The sequence below is a fragment of the Dermacentor silvarum genome, chromosome 4 (assembly GCF_013339745.2).
Source record: "Dermacentor silvarum isolate Dsil-2018 chromosome 4, BIME_Dsil_1.4, whole genome shotgun sequence".
Lineage (NCBI taxonomy): Eukaryota > Metazoa > Arthropoda > Arachnida > Ixodida > Ixodidae > Dermacentor > Dermacentor silvarum.
This window is the reverse complement of record NC_051157.2, coordinates 29372123-29383849: the sequence shown is the minus strand read 5'-3', so window position 1 is coordinate 29383849 and position 11727 is coordinate 29372123.

Sequence of the window (11727 nt, the reverse complement as noted above, 5' to 3'; positions counted from 1 at the left end):
CGGATGGCGCGGGTTGAAAGTGCGTGTCGGTGATTAATGACGAGTTCGCACTGAAGCCAACGTTTCTCGCTGCTGCAAATTGGCGATGTCGAACTAAGGCGCATGAAGCAGAGCGACAAAACGAGCAGTAAAAAGCTAGGGACAGGACGATGATCTTTAACACTTATGTATACGATAAGCGGCCCTGCACAGTGAAGCGTGTTCAGTGTCAATCGTCAGTAAACCGGCCGGACAAGTGAAGCGACTACGACACCGCGAACACGGACGAGTTCGCGAGTGCGCGAAAAGTGCGAAGGCGTGACCTTTGACTGATAACACATCGGAACGGAATTAAATGTAGCGTTTCTCGCAAGACTACTTGAGTGAAAAGACCAGTACAGCTGCAATCTTTTACTTTTTACTCTTTCATGAAGCGGGTTACTCGTATTTCTTTGCAAGCCTTCCGAATGCATGTTATGTCCTCTAGACTGTTTAGACGGAGTGCATGAGCGAAAAGAGACATTTTATGAGCCACGTAGATGAATTCCTGTGTATAATTTATGATAAAGTCTTTGTAATATGACCCTTTCCATAATCTTAAATGAGGCCATTCCTCGACACGAAGCGTTCTGTGCTCAAAACTGCGGCTATCATCGCTGCACTAGACTGACCAGAGTATCCTAACACAATAACGTGACTTCATTCTCTACTCAACTCGCCACTGAAACGCTCTAGCCAAAATATGCATGTGATTATGTATACAAGCACTACTACATCAGTCTATACCTGTACCGTACTTCATAGCACTTTTTCACTTTTCATATCTCGCGATTCGGTAAAACAGACGCGGCAATATACCATGTTTCTTCGTTTTCATTTTATTAAAGCTAGGCCTTCTAGCTGAACCCTCCCGTACATTGCTGATTTAGGCTGCCGCTGCTGCCGTCTTGCTGAATATAGCCCAACCATAGAGCAGTGTTCATATAACAAATCGGCTTATATGTAGCCCAATCTCTGTACAACCACTATAAAGATGTGTCGCGCGGCGGCCTGTTCTGCTCTCTACGAAATTGCGCAGTGAAGCGACATAGCCTGCCTAAATATCATCAGTGCAGCAAATACATGCCTTCAAGCGTATACTTTCTTTACTAAAGCGATGCCTTCTATACGTTTCCTTTCCAGGGGTTTGGCACGCTTGCACGGTCGGCTTCTTGCCTAGGAAGGTAGGCCAGTCCTGGAGATAGTGCAATAGTAAACTGTGGTGATCCCCGAGAGGGCCAGATGAAAAGAGGGCCGATCCCGGAGGTAGTGTAATCCACGGCCGCGTGGATCATGTGGTTCCCGTTCCGATCACGTGGCTGGAGATTCTATATACGTCTTGCTGATTTGTCCAACAGGCACGAAATCGCTATGCTGCAAAACTGGTTGCAGAAGATGACCACTTTTAAGGCATTTAATGAGACGCTTTACGAAAGCTTCGCTTCGCATATATTCCAACATGTGCTTTGAATTGAATCTCCATACTCCACTCTTACGGCCTTCTACTTCGGGCGCACTGCTGTACTGAAGCTCTCCTCGTGTAATTCGCAACTTTCTTCCCTTTTTTTTCTTTTTTTTTTCATGTTTTGTTTGATTACACACGCTTGTGTCCGCATGGTGGAGCGAGTTAATGGCCGGGCTTTTCTCTCGCCGTCATCCCTGCCTGCCTGTATACCGCGGAACGAAGCAACGACTGTACAGCCCACTTCGTTACCAAGCAAATTCTCTTCACTTTACGCCATTAGCTGGAGCACCGCCACGCCTGTACGCTATCAGAAATCGGCCGGTTGGAGCGGAGAACAGGATCGAACGAAAATTACTGCTTTTATCGCACTCTCTTCGTGGAAGCAGAGTCCAGGCTCCGGGGCTCCCTTAATAGATGTTTCGGCCTCGGCCGGCATCGCTAAGTGCTGTTTCTGGGGAAATAAAATCCGCACCCGTCTCTCACCAGCCAAGAGCGATGATCGCGCGCACTCGTTGTCTATACGTCTGTATGTGATTGCGAAACATATACAAAAAAATAACAAACAAAGAAGCAAAGCTGTCTACACCTGCTCACCGTAAGGTACGGTAGGAAAAGCCCGCGTGGTCTGCCAAAACAACGCCGAGAATCCACAGTGTCAACAAGGAACGCACCAGGCGGTGTCCAGCTCGAAGGGCGGACTTTGCGAGGAGCAAATGTTTATCGCAGATGGCCACACGTAACTTGCTATTTCGCCTTCTTCTTCATTTTCTTCTTTCTTTATTTCGTTCTTCCTCGTAGTTCTTTTTTTTTCTACTTCTTCTCTGCCACATCTTTCCTCGACGCCGTATCGACACACCCGAGGTGAAAAGCAAAAAACAAAAAAAAGCGAGAGGGAGTAATCGAGGATTAAGGAAACGGGCTGGCTCGGCTGATTCGCATTTGTTTTGTCATATCCGCTACAGGCGTCAGGACGGGTCGCGCAGGTGCTGTTTTTTCGACGGCCAAATAAACGGCGCGTGTCTACGGATCTGCCTTGAGCCGGCTGTGTGCGTCTTCGGCTGTGCGGTACCAGAATTATCTCTGGTTGCGGTGGCAGCTTAACGGTGATCTCCTCAAACAAAAAATGTCATTACTGCATCGATTTCTGCCGTCATTTAATGTAGAAGTATCCGGGTGCATCGCACGAACTTTTTTTTTTTTTTTACGCAGCTGTCCTTGTTCGTTCATCGGCCTGCGCATGGTATCGGCACGTTCAAGTTTGCCTTTCCTTTTCGTGTTCTAATTTTACGTCATCAATGCTGCAGTTTGCTTGAATGAAGGGCATCGGGAAGGAATCAATGACAAACTTGACTCTTTCGTGGAAATACCACGAGTATGTCAGAATGACTCCAGATAACTATCTGGAGTCAACGTGCTGGACATCAATTTAGCCATCGCGATCAAATCTAAAACAAGTTCTACCTAACACGTGTTGTTTAACGCCCCCTTGCAATGCCACCAGATTTCAAAATTAAAGCTTTTAGCAGGAAACAGGAAATCGCTCCGCTTTTACATAATTTGCAGTGAGAGTGGTGAAACGTCGCATTAATTAACAAGATGCGACCTTTTTAATAATGGGTCAGTCGATGCACTGCTAGGCTTCTAGGTATTCGCACCGCGAGGCAATCAGTGAGACAGATATGTGGTCGCTTAAACGTTTGAGTAAAGGTTTCAAGTGAGATGACAGAAGGCTGAAATTCCGTTGCACCGTTCAATTGTATAAGGATAAGACTCAATGTGCGGCAGTGACAATATATACACGATGGCGGACCACGTAGAGGATTGGCTTCCGGTTTGATCGCCCCAGCACATTTCGTGACGTTATCGTAGTCCTTAACATCGACACCCGTTGTGTACTCTTCACTCGCTTGGATTCTACCTGAGATGTCGTCGTGGGTGTCCATTATAGATGTTTTGCATATAATGCACAAATTGGCACCGGTGTGCATTCTTATTAAAGGGGAGCCTCCACTGCTGGCAAACAGTTTGCCTTCGCGCGTACTTTACGGGATAGTAACGATCACACCGGAATCATTAGTGTGTAAGCTTAAGGGTTATGTGCTAGACGTCATTTAACCAATGCGCATGATATCACGGATGCGAGGAGTAACCGCTGGGCGTCGATAAATGCAGTAGACAAACAGGTGCGAGCTATCGGTGAAACGCAACTCATGGCGGGAGCGCCTGGGCAGATCCGGAAAGCGGAATGTATTGGCGCACACCTATCAAGCGCACATAACGCGGGAGAAACCAAAGAAGCTTTGATGCAATTAAAATCTAAAGAATAAGAATAGGGCAAAACACTGACGAGGCACGAAATGAGGACAAGAAAAAGAACTTATAGCAAAGTTCACAAGCGGCATGGTGTCCAGAGCTGCGAAAGCTACCGCGGATCATTGCTTCGAACTTTCTTATTTGGGACCGACCGGGAAAATGAAATTTGGAAGTTTCGCCCGAACACCGAAGCACAACAAGCGATAACGGTAGAGTCTTCGTTGTTTGCGCTGTAGTAATTATGAATCAATACCAACGAGCCCAATTCACCAGTTCTCCTAGAGGTATAGAGTTGAGCTCGAGCTCCGCGGACGGTGTTCTAACAATAGGTGGAGACGACATGGTGTGACGCAGCACGTGAGGCATCTGCTGATGATGATGATGATGATGATTTGTTGCCATTCCCTTTGAAACGGTTGAAACGGGGTGGTGACAAATAGTCCCCTAGCCTGTTGAGTTACTCAGATATGCTATACATGCTTTTCCTTCTGTCATTTTTGTATACATCTATTTAATCTTTTTTTTTCTCTTCCTCAAAACGTCTACACCTACCTTGTACCGCGCTACCCATGCCTGTAACAGATCCAGTCGTATCAATCTCTTCCCTGCGTTTTTTCCGCCAATACCTTAATCATATCTTGCTTATCTCGGCTAGTGGGCCGGTTGATACTTCCGTCCACTTTAAATCCAAGCGCTTTCTGCGCCGCAGAAACAGCGCCCCCTGCCAGCTATCCATACGTCTCAAACTGCAGGCGTGATGTGTATAGTGCCGCCAACGGCGTTGCAGGTATCGCACATTGACGGTGCACGAGAAACTATCGGTGTTTGCAGCTCGAATTTTACTGTCCGTTCCGCTCGAACCGATGAATGCAGCACGGTGTGATACGCACACAGCCTGCAGCAGCAGCAACGCTGTAAGTATTTGTGCGCACAAGGCGCATGCAAGCAGTGGAAGGCAGAACGCTGGCCTGGCTCCGCTGCCGATACGATTGAGCGGAGTGTCGCGGTCCGTCCACTTGCATTCGTCGTTTTTCCAGCAAAACAAAAATGCATTTAGCGCCCGTCTAGTCTCTGGAGAAGAACTAGCCTGCCACGCGCGAGCTGCGCATGCGCCGTCGATAACATTAGAGCACGACGGCACTGAGGTCGACAGCGGCGCTCACGCGCCTCGAGTGTCCGTATATAATTGCCGTCACAGTAAAACCAAAAGGGAGGTTAGTACCGCGCAAGTGCGCAGTGGTGACCCGAAATTCCAATGAGCTACCGAGAGCGACAACGTCCCCTACTCTATAAAAAGTCTAAGAGGTAGCCCTGCGGAAGCCTCCTCCGGGGATATTCCCACGAAGAAACGTGTCATTATGGGGGTGAAGCCCGTCATTCAAAGCATGGACGCAATACGCTCGGCTGCTTCGATAAACTCCACAATCACAGTATATACGCCAAGAAAGTTTTTGGATATAGTACAGTATAGTAGTCGAGGGTCTGATGAAAGCTCGTCTGGCGGGGGAAGGTTATAGCAGAAGAAAGTGTGCACTCGCCAATGCAAAGGCAAGACAATTTGACGTTCCGTCATGCGTATACGGGCGCCTTAACGTCAAGTATGCATGTATAGATAACTTATAGTACAGCAAAATATAGTAAAATATGGTAAAATATGGTATAGTGTTGACAAGAAGGGCTTGCCCAAGAACCACTTCCCGAAGTTCTCTCTACGCTCAGTGCAGTAACAAGAGGAAAAAAGAAAGTGAGAAGAGATGGGTCCCTTTGACCGACTCGCCACTCGTGGCGACACTGGCAGCTGCTGCTGCTGCTGCACGCAGGGTCTCGCCAGAGCTCCGGTTACATGATTCATGTTGTGTACGCCCGTTAGCGACGCTCCCGACGGCACAGCCACGCCCTGGGCTCGTAGCGTGAAACATTGAGAAGACGCCGCGTGACGAGGGACGACCGGGTCCCTGGTCTCGACTTCACGGAACGATGATGGGGATACACAAGGACTGCTCGCGATATCGTATTTTTCTTTTTCATTTACAAACCGATTCCTGTGTTGACCTACGGGAAGGCCCTCAAGGTTAGCTTTCGTTAAAACACCCCCCGCGACGTCTATACGAAGACAACACTCGGTGACTACTGCCACGTTACCCTCGTCACAGTTCATGCACGCAGAAAAACAAACCGTGCAAACAGTTCCTTTCCGTGCGCAGTATGCAGCAGCTTCAGTGATCTGAGTCCGAGCGGCCACCATCGTAAAATAATAAATTGACAATAAACTGAGAGATTTGGAGTGCTTACCCGGTTACAAAGTGGACTTCAAGCACGCTTTTATGCAGAAAAAAACAGCGCTGCAAGACAAGACGACGCATTAAAGAGCACACAGACACTTGACCGCGTCTGTGTGCTCCCTAATGCATCGTCCCGTCTTGTAACGACGTGTACCCTTTAATCAAAAATCACTAAGCCCGTCAGTCAATCTTTGCTAGCATTTTCGCACTGAATAGAAAAAGTAATTAACAGAAAACTGCACAGGTCAGTTATTCAGTTATCTGTGATATAGTATATCGGCTAAGATGTGCTTTCAGTACCCCAAAAATCCGATTAGGCTCATCGCTTTTGCAAATACACTATTTTCGATCGATGGTCGTAGCTGTTCTGTGCAGTCTTTGATGACGTATTGCTTTTATGTGTTTGTGAAGGCTTCTCGAAGTGAAACTCAGATTCGAATGCGCCGGTTGATTTATCGCTTACCCATTAAATGGTCGTTTTTTGCGCGCGCTAGGGTTGAAACTCATGTAGTTATTATCATTCCGGACTCCATCGCCCCCCCCCCCCCACCCCCCCTCACGTACGCGCGCACAAACACGCGCGCACGCACTCACACACACTACGACGTCGCTGATAGCGTCGCTGTTGCATTGGGACGTTAAACTCAGTCAGTCAGTCCGTATGTCAGTAAGTCAATCAACCAATAAATCAATCAATCAAACAATCACTACACTGCTTTCTTGTCAAGTGCAAATATGGTAGCATCAGTTGCGCGATTTCCATGTTGTCCTTGCTCATACTTGAAGGCGAAAAATACAGTTAGATAAACGCTCCCGCAAGAGCCATTACATATATAAAGTCGACTTACTTCTGTCAAAACTACTAAGAAAGCCGCTGCAGATTTGGAATACTTATAATGCAATTTTAAACATCAACGGCGGTCTTGAATGGCAGCAACAAAGTGAGTTATTTGTTGAACAAATATATATGTCTTGTTGTAAAAAGGGCGTTAGTATCATTCAAACAAGTAAAAAAAAAACACACACACACACAAAACTGTGAACAGCACCTACGAATGCGTTGCCCTTTAGAAATAGATCTACCGGCTCTTATATAAAGCAGCATCAACAAAAGAGAAGTTTGTGCTACCTTATCGAAGGTATAAGCTCAAGCTACCTCCTGCATTGTCTCGTCCCAACTTTCGTTTTTATTTCAAAGCACCGAGAATTCGGGAGTTCTTCGCTCGTTTACTAGCCTCTTAAGACAAGGGCTGCTTCTATTTTGCGTTGCTCCCGGCTTGCGCTCAGCCGACCAATTCAGACCGCAAGCTTAGCTCGCCTATATACACAAGACCAAAACGAGGTGAATAAACCACGCACCGACGAGTACTTAATGTAGCGCCGCATCTTCTTTTCGCTTTTACTGTCTTCTTCACAGCGAGCAACCGATCAGAATGCCCTTTTCTGTTATGCAAATGCCGTTTTACATGCAAGTTCCTACGCAGCCGCTATGGAGGAAGAAAAGCGAATCCTTCGGCGTGCCACACATGGTTCGGAATCTCTGTTGTACGCTCGCTTCGGAAGAAGAAAGCCAACAATGCGAAGTATAGTTGGAAACCGTGCAGATTGCCGCTTCGTTCTCTTCTAATCGCACTACAGCTCTCCTCGAGCATTGGGCGTCATGGGAAAATACAGGGAAAGTCTAAGGCCCAAAAGACCCTCTTAAAGAGAAAGCGAGAAGAAATTGCCGGTGAGTAACAAGCAGTTGTTACAAGTGCGCTTGTCTATCGTACGCATTCGAAAAATGGTTGTGAGGCTTGCAAAGTTAATGGAGAAATGAGAGTAGCAACCTGGCCACCTTCAGTCTTTCAGAGAAAACTATAACAGAACGAAAGAGAAATATAAGAAATATAAGAGAAAGAAGTGCACAGGGCTCACCGGTGCTCTGGGCCTCTCGCTATTATGCAGTCTTTTACGGTTCTGCCAGTTTCGTCAACGTATTCTTATCAAGAATGAGCAGGAAGACGCTCGCACGACCACCTGAACAAGGTCAGCCGTCTACTTCATCGCTCATGTTTAGGCAACGTGACTTTGGCAGCTCGGACCAGCTCCATTCCCGGGAGAGCTCAACGCCCGAAGCCATGGACTCCGACAACGAATACACCGTAGTCATGGGCCGTCGTGTGAAGAAGAGGATGCGCCAGATGTCAAGTGAGCAGACTTCGTCTAACGAGAGGGAACAGCAGTCTTTCATGGTCTCTTACGTGCCGCTTACGGCGTCACACAACCTGAACTCCTTAAGTAGGCAGTTTTTATATGAATATTTTGAAAGTGTGGCCCCTGGTCAAATCAACGAAATCCGGATCAACTCTCGAAAAAACATCCTGACGGTAGATGCCAAGAGTTCAACTATAATAGAGAAGTTAAAGACTATTCCAACATTAAGCGGAATTCCCGTCCGTTCCTTTTTTACTTACGGGAAGGAGTCAACGACTGGTGTAATTTCTGATGTCGACCTTGACATGAAGAATGTTGACCTCAGGAATTTACTGAGTTCATCGGTGCAGATTCTTGAGATTCACCACTTGGGGAACTCCCGGTGCATCAAACTAGTATTTGCTTCGTCAACTTTGCCAATGACTGTCAAAGTGGGGTACGTGGTACACCACGTCCGACCATTCGTCCCGAGGCCTCTGCAGTGTCGGAAATGTCTCAAGATTGGCCACGTAAGCGCTGTGTGCAGAAATCAAGTGACCTGCCAGCGTTGCGGTGGGCAACATAATACCACCGACTGTGATGCACCTTCATTGAAATGTCCCAACTGTCCTGGCTCTCACGAAGCAACGTCGAAGGATTGCCCGAAGATGCAGCAGGAAGTTCGTATTCTCCGAAAAATGGCAAAAAATGTGGTTGATCCCTCTTATATAGGAATCGGTATAGAACACGAAAGTGAAACGTGTCTTCACAGAAGTAGTGTAATGTTTATTGCACATTGATATATAATGTCTATTGGTGTTTTGTGGCTAAAGCGCCATTAGGCGTTGATGCACCCACGCTGACGCCTGGTGGCACGTCTCCTCCATCACGACTACCAACGTCGATGACCATGAGCAACCGTCGTGCATATGGAAGCTGCACTACGCTGCACACGCTAGCACAACGCGAAAGACGAAGCACGTAACTGACACACTAATACAACGCGCAAGACAAAGCACGTAACTGAATCGTCACCGAGTCAAATCAGCGCGTACAGCGCGTCGTAATTGCAGCCTCCGCGATCAACTTCAGAAACATTTTCAGAGCTAATTGCGGAGGCCACGCTCCGCTGTGCTGAGTACGGTGAACGCCACCTCGGTGGCGTTGGTAGTGCTTCTTGATGCCAGCGTCCCTTCGAATGCTGGCATCGAGGCGTCGTAGTGCTGAGACCACCGAAGCGTTCACTGTCTGTGCGCGTTAGTGTCATAATGCAGTACTTCTCTTTTCTGCTCGTAGGCGGCGGCACCGCCCCGAGCAAGAGCGCGGGTACACGGAGGAGTGTTAGATATATAAGGCGCGTCTGTGTAGCTCTCTGCAAATGCGTTTGTGGCGCAATGGGTTAAACGCTCGGCGATCTATCGTCGCGGACCGAGAGGTTGTGGGTTCGATTTCCAAATTTTGCATGTTTGTGGAACTTTTTCTTCTGGTTTCTTTCTTTGTATTGTGTTCTATGACGTATTTCCGTGACGGAAATACGTCAGTGAAGTCTTGGTGGACCCCGGCATAAAACACTTTCGTGTTAAAAACAAGTCTTCCCATAGACAGGCTGCTCAATCTGTTCGCCGAGACAGACAACGCTCACATAAGAAGCGCCATCCAATGACTTCAGGAGAACTGGATTGTGGGCCGCAGGGGCCTCGACAACCTCTGCCTTTGCCGGCATCGAGGACGGTAACCGCGCCTATAGCAAATTCAGGATCTCCGAGAGCACAGGGCGCACATTCGTCGCCCCTGGGTGGCACAGACACGGAGTGGCCTTCAATACCCAGTAGATCTACGCCCACGATACCATGCCGTAGTGTTCCTCTACGTCAATAAGTGGATTCTAGGGCTAGTAAAGCCGATAACCCTATAGGCAAGCAAGTAGCTGGAAAGAATGACCAAGAAAGCGTTGAAAAAATGCTGAAATGACTGCTAGAATCAATGCGCGTGATTCTCTGTGGTCTCCAGACTCCGGCCGCTAAAAGCGCCGTGCATTTCCTCGCCGTACTGGAGCAGCTGATCGCTGCTCTTTACATAATTTAATTACCTTGCTTGGCACCTGTGGTGCTCACGCAGGAGAAGCCCATACACAAGCTTCTTCGCGGCGAGTTTTTGTGAGCTTTCAATTGTGTTCGTGCCTCCGTCCATGCTCTATAGAAGGTAGATGACACGTTTGAAGGACCTTTTTGGACTTTGTTGATAGCCATGATGATACTGAACTTGCCTTTACCGTTGTACATCCTTCTTCTATGTCATCATCACCCCTCATCCAGCTTTTATGTCCCCGTTCCCCCCTCCCCCTGTGCAGAGTAGCAGGCTAGCTCAGGCCGACCTCTCTGCCTTCCTCCAAATAAATTATCTCTCCATAACAGAACACAGGTACATATATATATGCAATTTCGATATATATATATATACATATGTGTGTGTGTGTGTGTGTGTGTGTGTGTGTGTGTGTGTGTGTGTGTGTGTGTGCGTGCGTGTGTGCGTGCGTGCGTGCGTGCGTGCGTGCGTGCGTGTGTGCGTGTGTGCGTGTGTGTGTGTGTGTGTGTGTGTGTGTGTGTGTGTGTGTGTGTGTGTGTGTGTGTGTGTGTGTGTGTGTGTGTGTGTGTGTGTGTGTGTGTGTGTGTGTGTGTGTGTGTGTGTGTGTGTGTGTGTGTGTGTGTGTGTGTGTGTGTGTGTGTGTGTGTGTGTTGTGGGTTCGGCACCCACCGCAGGCAAGTTCTATTTTTGTCCACTTCCATTTCCCTTTTGTTTATTATTGTGTACATTTCAGTTTCAACCACAGCTAATTTCCCCGATGCTTTCCTTGACTTCATTGTCTGTTGGTTTTATTTCGTAATGATTAACAAACATCGGGCCCCTCGGTGTCCCTTCTCCTCTATTTAGATAGATAGATAGATAGATAGATAGATAGATAGATAGATAGATAGATAGATAGATAGATAGATAGATAGATAGATAGATAGATAGATAGATAGATAGATAGATAGATAGATAGATAGATAGATAGATAGATAGATAGATAGATAGATAGATAGATAGATAGATAGATAGATAGATAGATAGATAGATAGATAGATAGATAGATAGATAGATAGATAGATAGATAGATAGATAGATTAGATAGATAGATAGATAGATAGATAGATAGATAGATAGATAGATAGATAGATAGATAGATCGGCTTAGTGCCCGCAGTAACGATGAACTGCCCTTGACAGTAGCACGCTTCTCGACGATGCGGCCAGCGCGCGCCGACGCAGCAGTCGACGCGGTTCAAAATAACGCACCTCGACCGTCTGCGCCTGCGCGAGCTACTTCCGGCACCCGACTCCAGCGCTCGCCGCATCGCGATGCAATGCGCTCCGAGATTTCCCCTAAGTGTGATACAGACTGTACGTAGATATACGTACATGAGCACCTATTCAG